At 32.8% G+C, this 9,609-nt stretch overlaps 1 long non-coding RNA gene across 1 annotated transcript; it reads right to left on the bottom strand.

The window, feature by feature from the left end:
- Positions 1-252: 252 nt before the first annotated feature.
- On the bottom strand, positions 253-7,777 carry LOC127837339 (uncharacterized). Its single transcript, XR_008029235.1, has 2 exons — positions 7,550-7,777; positions 253-2,975 (listed from the first exon to the last, which is right to left on the bottom strand). It is a non-coding gene; the product is annotated as an uncharacterized LOC127837339 (long non-coding RNA).
- Positions 7,778-9,609: the final 1,832 nt, after the last annotated feature.

Here is a 9,609-nt window from a genome sequence, read left to right as displayed (position 1 = left end):
GGGTACTCTTAACTTTACTTACATGTAGCCCGGGTACAGTAAAGAAACTTAAACATACCCGCAAATATTAGATTGTATCCGAGTTGTATATCTGCCAAAAATCCGATGTCGTTAAACATGCTAGCGATTAAAGAAAAACAATATTGTTTACCTTAAAGAAACTTCTCTTTAAAAAAAATCTGCATCAACATGCTTTTTAGTATGAGTGTTGAGAGGACGCCATAGGAATAATCAAGTAATCAAGAAAACGTCTCTGTTTCTGCTTTTATTTCCTTCATGTATAATGACCATAAGGATTGACGACTAACATTGACGGCAATGATAACAAGCATTGAAAACTAACACTAACGACAAGGATTGGCGACTAGATGTAACATTGACGATTCTCTACAATAAATGAAATTAACAATAAAGAATGAATAATACGATTATAGTACAACAGATCTGCTATTCGAAGTATAATATGATAGCATACACTCATTAGAATAAAAGGTTTCATAAATAACAATTTGAAACATTTTCAATAAATATCGAAATATCTTATACAATATTTATTACACAGCATGAATTATTTGTTAAAACATAATATAAATACCAAATATGGTGTTCCCCATTTAACGGACCTCGCAAACCAAAAAATGTTTCTTTAAAAAAATCTATGACGGAAAAAAATGAACGTGCGACATCGCGGAAAATATACTTGACAACGTCATACAATGACGCAACTTTAAACAATTTAAGATTTTAAATTGAATCACATTAATGATTGTAAAAATGAGTTTTGATAATACATTGTATAAATGCCATTTAAAAGAAAATTGACATAAATGTAAACATAATTAATTTTTACAAAATAGCCGACAACAACCGATTTAGTGTTAAAATTCCCGGGTATGTTTTAGTATATTTACCGTACCCAGGGTACGAGCCTTACTAACTGTATTATTATAATATCTCACCGACTACCTTTACCTTGTTGTGTTTCAACCTGAAATTTATGTAAAATCCGGCTTTCTTTACTTTTATTTTTCATTCATTTGATTACGCAATTGTTGACGTATCTCTTGGAAAATTATTTGAATCTTTGGATTTTAGTGACGACAAGCTGGAAGTGTCAATTTATTTTTTACAATGAATCTAAGATGTATTTAATTTTTGTGTGTTTGTCATGCATAGTTCAGTGTTTTCCAGAAAAATTTGAGTAGCCAGTTATATGGCCGGCAACTATGCAGTAAAACCAAAGCATTTGTGACATTTACTTGATATATTTGGGAAAAGTAGCCGGCATCAAGAGTTAATGTAACCGGCAAGATCGCTAGCAGCCGGTATTTAAAGAGAACACTGATAATAGTAAACTAAATCTCTACGACGGGATTACAGCTTTGTAAAATTGTTTTTTGGGTGATAATGGTTAGTAATTCATACTAATGTTATTAAAAAATATCGGCTTTAAATTTAATTTTGAGAATGCGATGGAAGAACAGAAAATGAAGAGCATACAGGGATGGAAATAAGTGGTTTACCGTGAACCCGGGGCAAGTAGATTTTGGCCTGGGCAACTCAATTTCAAAAGTTGGTAAACTTCTTTTTTTTAAAGCTTAAAACAATTCACTGCAATAAAAATTGAAAAACAATTGATCACCATGGATCAATACTAGTTAAATAACATTCATTATTTAGGAATAGGACATGATTCAATTCAGGCTCATAATAAAACATCATGCATTGAACATGTGTTGTCAGCAAATGTATTTAATTATCTATTATTTTATTAAAAGAATGTATAATATTCACATGTTCATATTTCTGGGCTCGTTATTCTTTATCTGGGCAACCAAAATACTAAAGATGGTTGCCCACAATAGTAAACAGTTAGTTTCAATCCCTGGCATATCATTGTATCTCTATTGTTATAAGCATTGCATTAAAGTTGTGATTGAGGTTAGCCTGTTGTTTATGGTATATTTACATTTTAGCTTGACTGTTATATATGAAATATATATAGTCGAGCTATCCTACTCAACCCGGCGTCGGCTTGCGCATTGGAATGTTTGCGTACCACCTCAAATATATTTCCTATGTCCATTGACATATTGCTTTTATATTTTGCATACTTCATTACCGACATAAACCCAATCTATAAACAAGAGCAGACAACTCATTTACTGTATCAAGCATTTTAACAGAATTAGGCCCTTTTTCACTTAGAATAATATGCATATTATTGATAAATCTATGTTAAAGTTTGCATATGACCTCAAATATTTTTTATGTCCCTTGACATATTGCGTTCATACACCATGTATTTTGCTTATTAACCAACATGACCCCAATGTATAAACAAGAGCAGATAACTGTATCAAGCATTTTGTAACAATTATGGCCTTTTCTTCACTTAGAATAAGCATATAATTGATAAATCTATTATTAAGTTTGCGTACCACCTTTAAATTGCCATAACTTGTTTATTATGCTCCCCCCCAAATTTTTTAGGGGGAGCATATAGTCGCCGCTTCGTCTGTCCGTCGGTGCACAAATTTGTTTCGTACCCAATTTTTTTTGTACCCAAATTTATATATGTACCCTTTTTTTTCGTACCCAAATAGTTTTTTGTACCCTAATTTTTTCGTTCCCTATAGGTTTTCATAACCAAATTTTTTTTCGTACCCAATTTTTTTTTTACACAAATTTGTTCGAACCCAAATTTCTTTGAACCCATTTGTTCGTACTCAAATTTTTTTCGTACCCAAATTCGTTTTGTTCCCAATTTTTTTTGTACCCAAATTTTTATTTGAACCTTTTTTTTCGTACCCAAATAGTTTTTCGTACCCTAATTTTTTTTCATAACCAATTTTTTTTTCGTACCCACATTTTTTTGTACCCAATTTTTTCGTACACAAATTTGTTCGTACCCAAATTTCTTCGTACCCATTTGTTCGTACTCATTTTTTTTTCGTACACAAATTTTTTCGTACCTTATTTTTTATTTGTACCCATTTTTTTCGTACCAAAATAGTTTTTTCGTTCCCTTATTTTGTTTGTACCCTTTTTATCGTACTCAAATTTGTTTTCGTACCCAAATTTGTTTTTTTTTCCTACCCGCATATTTTTTCGTACCATTTTTTTTTAGAAATAATCGATTTTCAATTTGATTTCATCTCTCCACTCATTCCATCCCGCGAAACCCTTAAGGTGTCGCAACTCTAGTAATGTATATGTGAAAGAATTGGATCATTGCACACATTTCTTGCAATAAATCTTGCATACAAAATAAATCGATTTCCTTATCCAAGTGATCAAATATGGAATGAGTGATGTATTGGACGTCATCATTGATGACGTTCAATCGAACGAATGATAAAGGGGGCTAAGTTTCGTTAAGTTGGTGCAAATCACTGCGATTTGAGCGCCTTGAAAACTGGCTTAGCACGTTTGCTGAAATTTGACATGTATATGGACAAGAATGCGATCTACCTGTTGGCGTAGGCGTTATACCTGGGAAAAATCTAGTTTTTGATGAAATCACGAAAAAATTTCGCAAGTTTTACATAACCGGAATTACAAAATGCGTTATGTGGATATACCGATTCCCTACCGAAATATCCGAAATCAAACTTTCATAAAAACAATGTTTCATTAGTTATTTCAGTGTATTTCGCAACAATCTACATTAAAATACGCAGTTTTTCGATAAATAATCAATATTAATGGGGATTTCGTGGGATCTCGGGGATTCCTGGGGATTTTGGTAATTGCAGGAACGTCGGTATTTCTTCACACACGTCAAAATGGCCGACTTCGACAGAAAGAACGCTTAAAAGTATTTACAAAATAACATCATCACAAACGATGTAAAGTGAACGCTACTTATCCGTTTTGTATACAAGTATACGATCCATTGGAAAACACTAACATTTGACATACAAAAACGCCAGTGGATATGGAAATCTTCATCGTTGGAAATAGCAGACGGCGTCGACCAATGGCGAAAACAACGCGAGAAAGTATTAACAAAATAACATAATTAAAAATGATGTTAAGTGAACGCTAATTCGCTGTTTTGTAGATAAGTATACGATCTATTGAAAACCATAACATTTGACATAAAACACCCGTGGATATGCAAATCTTCTGCGTACCAAATAGCAGACATCATGCGGCGTCTAATCTGAGTCTACGCTGTTTGCCAAGGCCGATAGTATAATGAATGGAAATGCACAAACTCAGCAACTGGCAAGCATATATGCATTAGTAGATTGTTTCGTGATTATTTAGAAACGACTACATAATTCTTTTGGTTCAGCCAGTGCAACTTAACAGAAATAAGTATAATAGTTTCTACACCTGACAACAATGTGCCAACTTTATACAAGGTAAGTTGTTTACATTATTAAATTTTAAAATATTTCAAGCTTACAGTATACAACAATAAACAGCTGGTACAATGTAATGTCATCGTTTTAATTTTAATAAGCCCGTGGTTAATTACCCTTTTTAATCTTATGGTTCAATGCATCTCTAACACCTTCAATTGACATTCTCGGCTCGGGTACTACTTACCGGTACATGTACCCCGGGTACTCTTAACTTTACTTACATGTAGCCCGGGTACGGTAAAGAAACTTAAACATACCTGCAAATATTAGATTGTATCCGAGTTGTATATCTGCCAAAAATCCGATGTCGTTAAACATGCTAGCGATTAAAGTAAAACAATATTGTTTACCTTAAAGAAACTTCTCTTTAAAAAAAATCTGCATCAACATGCTTTTTAGTATGAGTGTTGAGAGGACGCCGTAGGAATAATCAAGTAATCAAGAATACGTCTCTGTTTCTGCTTTTATTTCCTTTATGTATAATGACGATAAGGATTGACGACTAACATTGACGGCAATGATAACAAGCATTGAAAACTAACACTAACGACAAGGATTGGCGTCTAGATGTAACATTGACGATTCTCTACAATAAATGAAATTAACAATAAAGAATGAATAATACGATTATAGTACAACAGATCTGCTATTCGAAGTATAATATGATAGCATACACTCATTAGAATAAAAGGTTTCATAAATAACAATTTGAAACATTTTCAATAAATATCGAAATATCTTATACAATATTTATTACACAGCATGAATTATTTGTTAAAACATAATATAAATACCAAATATGGTGTTCCCCATTTAACGGACCTCGCAAACCAAAAAATGTTTCTTTAAAAAAATCTATGACGGTAAAAAGTGAACGTGCGACATCGCGGAAAATATACTTGACAACGTCATACAATGACGCGACTTTAAACAATTTAAGATTTTAAATTGAATCACATTAATGATTGTAAAAATGAGTTTTGATAATACATTGTATAAATGCCATTTAACAGAAAATTGACATAAATGTAAACATAATTAATTTTTACAAAATAGCCGACAACAACCGATTTAGTGTTAAAATTCCCGGGTATGTTTTAGTATATTTACCGTACCCAGGGTACGAGCCTTACTAACTGTATTATTATTATATCTCACCGACTACCTTTACCTTGTTGTGTTTCAACCTGAAATTTATGTAAAATCCGGCTTTCTTTACTTTTATTTTTCATTCATTTGATTACGCAATTGTTGACGTATCTCGTGGAAAATTATTTGAATCTTTGGATTTTAGTGACGACAAGCTGGAAGTGTCAATTTATTTTTTACAATGAATCTAAGATGTATTTAATTTTTGTGTGTTTGTCATGCATAGTTCAGTGTTTTCCAGAAAAATTTGAGTAGCCAGTTATATGGCCGGCAACTATGCAGTAAAACCAAAGCATTTGTGACATTTACTTGATATATTTGGGAAAAGTAGCCGGCATCAAGAGTTAATGTAACCGGCAAGATCGCTAGCAGCCGGTATTTAAAGAGAACACTGATAATAGTAAACTAAATCTCTACGACGGGATTACAGCTTTGTAAAATTGTTTTTTGGGTGATAATGGTTAGTAATTCATACTAATGTTATTAAAAAATATCGGCTTTAAATTTAATTTGGAGAATGGGATGGAAGAACAGAAAATGAAGAGCATACAGGGATGGAAATAAGTGGTTTACCGTGAACCCGGGGCAAGTAGATTTTTGCCTGGGCAACTCAATTTCAAAAGTTGGTAAACTTCTTTTTTTTAAAGCTTAAAACAATTCACTGCAATAAAAATTGAAAAACAATTGATCACCATGGATCAATACTAGTTAAATAACATTCATTATTTAGGAATAGGACATGATTCAATTCAGGCTCATAATAAAACATCATGCATTGAACATGTGTTGTCCGCAAATGTATTTAATTATCTATTATTTTATTAAATAAATGTATAATATTCACATGTTCATATTTCTGGGCTCGTTATTCTTTATCTGGGCAACCAAAATACTAAAGATGGTTGCCCACAATAGTAAACAGTTAGTTTCAATCCCTGGCATATCATTGTATCTCTATTGTTATAAGCATTGCATTAAAGTTGTGATTGAGGTTAGCCTGTTGTTTATGGTATATTTACATTTTAGCTTGACTGTTATATATGAAATATATATAGTCGAGCTATCCTACTCAACCCGGCGTCGGCGTGCGCATTGGAATGTTTGCGTACCACCTCAAATATATTTCCTATGTCCATTGACATATTGCTTTTATATTTTGCATACTTCATTACCGACATAACCCCAATCTATAAACAAGAGCAGACAACTCATTTACTGTATCAAGCATTTTAACAGAATTAGGCCCTTTTTCACTAAGAATAATATGCATATTATTGATAAATCTATGTTAAAGTTTGCATATGACCTCAAATATTTTTTATGTCGCTTGACATATTGCGTTCATACACCATGTATTTTGCTTATTAACCAACATGACCCCAATGTATAAACAAGAGCAGATAACTGTATCAAGCATTTTGTAACAATTATGGCCTTTTTTTCACTTAGAATAAGCATATAATTGATAAATGTATTTTTAAGTTTGCGTACCACCTTTAAATTGCCATAACTTGTTTATTATGCTCCCCCCCCAAATTTTTTAGGGGGAGCATATAGTCGCCGCTTCGTCTGTCCGTCGATGCAAAAATTTGTTTCGTACCCAATTTTTTTTGTACCCAAATTTATATATGTACCCTTTTTTTTTCGTACCCAAATAGTTTTTTGTACCCTAATTTTTTCGTTCCCTATAGGTTTTCATAACCAAATTTTTTTTTGTACCCAATTTTTTTTTACACAAATTTGTTAGAACCCAAATTTCTTTGAACCCATTTGTTCGTACTCAAATTTTTTTCGTACCCAAATTCGTTTTGTTCCCAATTTTTTTTGTACCCAAATTTTTATTTGAACCTTTTTTTTCGTACCCAAATAGTTTTTCGTACCCTAATTTTTTTTATAACCAATTTTTTTTCGTACCCACATTTTTTTGTACCCAATTTTTTCGTAAACAAATTTGTTCGTACCCAAATTTCTTCGTACCCATTTGTTCGTACTCATTTTTTTTTCGTACACACATTTTTTCGTACCTTATTTTTTATTTGTACCCATTTTTTTCGTACCAAAATAGTTTTTTTCGTTCCCTTATTTTGTTTGTACCCTTTTTATCGTACTCAAATTTGTTTTCGTACCCAAATTTGTTTTTTTTTCCTACCCACATATTTTTTCGTACCATTTTTTTATAGAAATAATCGATTTTCAATTTGATTTCATCTCTCCACTCATTCCATCACGCGAAACCCTTAAGGTGTCGCAACTCTAGTAAAAACCTATACATTGAATTTATGGAATGAGTGATGTATTGGACGTCATCATTGATGACGTTCAATCGAACGAATGATAAAGGGGGCTAAGTTTCATTAAGTTGGTGCATATAGTCGCGATTTGGGCGCCTTGAAAACGGGTCGGTTAATTTTGCTGAAATTTGACATGTATATGGACAAGAATGCGATCTACCTGTTGGCGTAGGCGTTATACCTGGGAAAAATCTAGTTTTTGATGAAATCACGAAAAAATTTCGCAAGTTTTACATAACCGGATTTACAAAATGCGTTATGTGGATATACCGATTCCCTACCGAAATATCCGAAATCAAACTTTCATAAAAACAATGTTTCATTAGTTATTTCAGTGTATTTCGCAACAATCTATATTAAAATACGCAGTTTTTCGATAAATAATCAATATTAATGGGGATTTCGTGGGATCTCGGGGATTCCTGGGGATTTTGGTAATTGCGGGAATGTCGGTATTTTTTCACACACGTCAAAATGGCCGACTTCGACAGAAAGAACGCTTAAAAGTATTTACAAAATAACATCATCACAAACGATGTAAAGTGAACGCTACTTATCCGTTTTGTAGATAAGTATACGATCAATTGGAAAACACTAGCATTTGACATAAAAAAACGCCAGTGGATATGGAAATCTTCATCGTTGGAAATAGCAGACGGCGTCGACCAATGGCTGTCAATACAAGTTCGAAAAGAACGCGAGAAAGTATTAACAAAATAACATAGATGATGTAAAGTGAACGCTAATTCGCTGTTTTGTAGATAAGTATACGATCTATTGAAAAACCATAACATTTGACACAAAAACACCCGTGGATATGGAAATCTTCAGCGTAACGAAATAGCAGACATCGCACGGCGTCTCATCTGGGTCTACGCTGTTTGCCAAGGCCGATAATATAATGAATGGAAATGCACAAACTCAGTAACTGGCAAGCACATATGCATTAGTAGGTTGTTTCGTGATTATTCAGAAACGACTACATAATTCTTTTGGTTCAGCCAGTGCAACTTAACAGAAATAAGTATAAAACGTTTCTACATCTGACAACAATGTGCCAACTTAATACAAGGTAAGTTGTTTACATTATTTAAAATATTGCAAGCTTACAGTACTCAACAATAAACAGCTGGTACAATGTAATATCATCGTTTTAATTTTAATAAGCCCTTGGTTAATTACTCTTTTTAATGTTATGGATCAATGCATCTCTAACACCTTCAATTGACTTGTTCATGAAAAATATACACCCTCAGTGCATGTTATCCCATACACCATCAATCACTTACGAAGGCTCGATTGGTCATTCTCGGCTCGGGTACTACTTACCGGTACATGTACCCCGGGTACTCTTAACTTTACTTACATGTTCCCTGGGTACGGTAAATAAACTTAAACATACCCGCAAATATTAGATTGTATCCGAGTTGTATATCCGCCAAAAATCCGATGTCGTTAAACATGCTACCGATAACGTAAAACAATATTGTTAACCTTAAACAACCTTCTCTTTTAAAAAATCTGCATCAACATGCTTTTTAGTTTGAGTGTTGAGAGGACGTCGTAGGAATAAGCAAGTAATCAAGAATACGTCTCTGTTTCTGCTTTTATTTCCTTCATGTATAATGATGATAAGGATTGACGACTAACATTGACGACAATGATCACAAGCATTTAAGACTAACACTGACGACAAGCATTGTTAAATTAACGATTTAATTTGAATAATAAGATTATAGTACAACAGATATGCTTTTCAAAGTATAATATAATAGCATACACTCATTAGAATA

This window comes from Dreissena polymorpha, chromosome 7 (genome assembly GCF_020536995.1).
Source record: "Dreissena polymorpha isolate Duluth1 chromosome 7, UMN_Dpol_1.0, whole genome shotgun sequence".
NCBI classification, from domain to species: domain Eukaryota; kingdom Metazoa; phylum Mollusca; class Bivalvia; order Myida; family Dreissenidae; genus Dreissena; species Dreissena polymorpha.
This window is presented reverse-complemented; position numbering and strand designations above follow the sequence as displayed.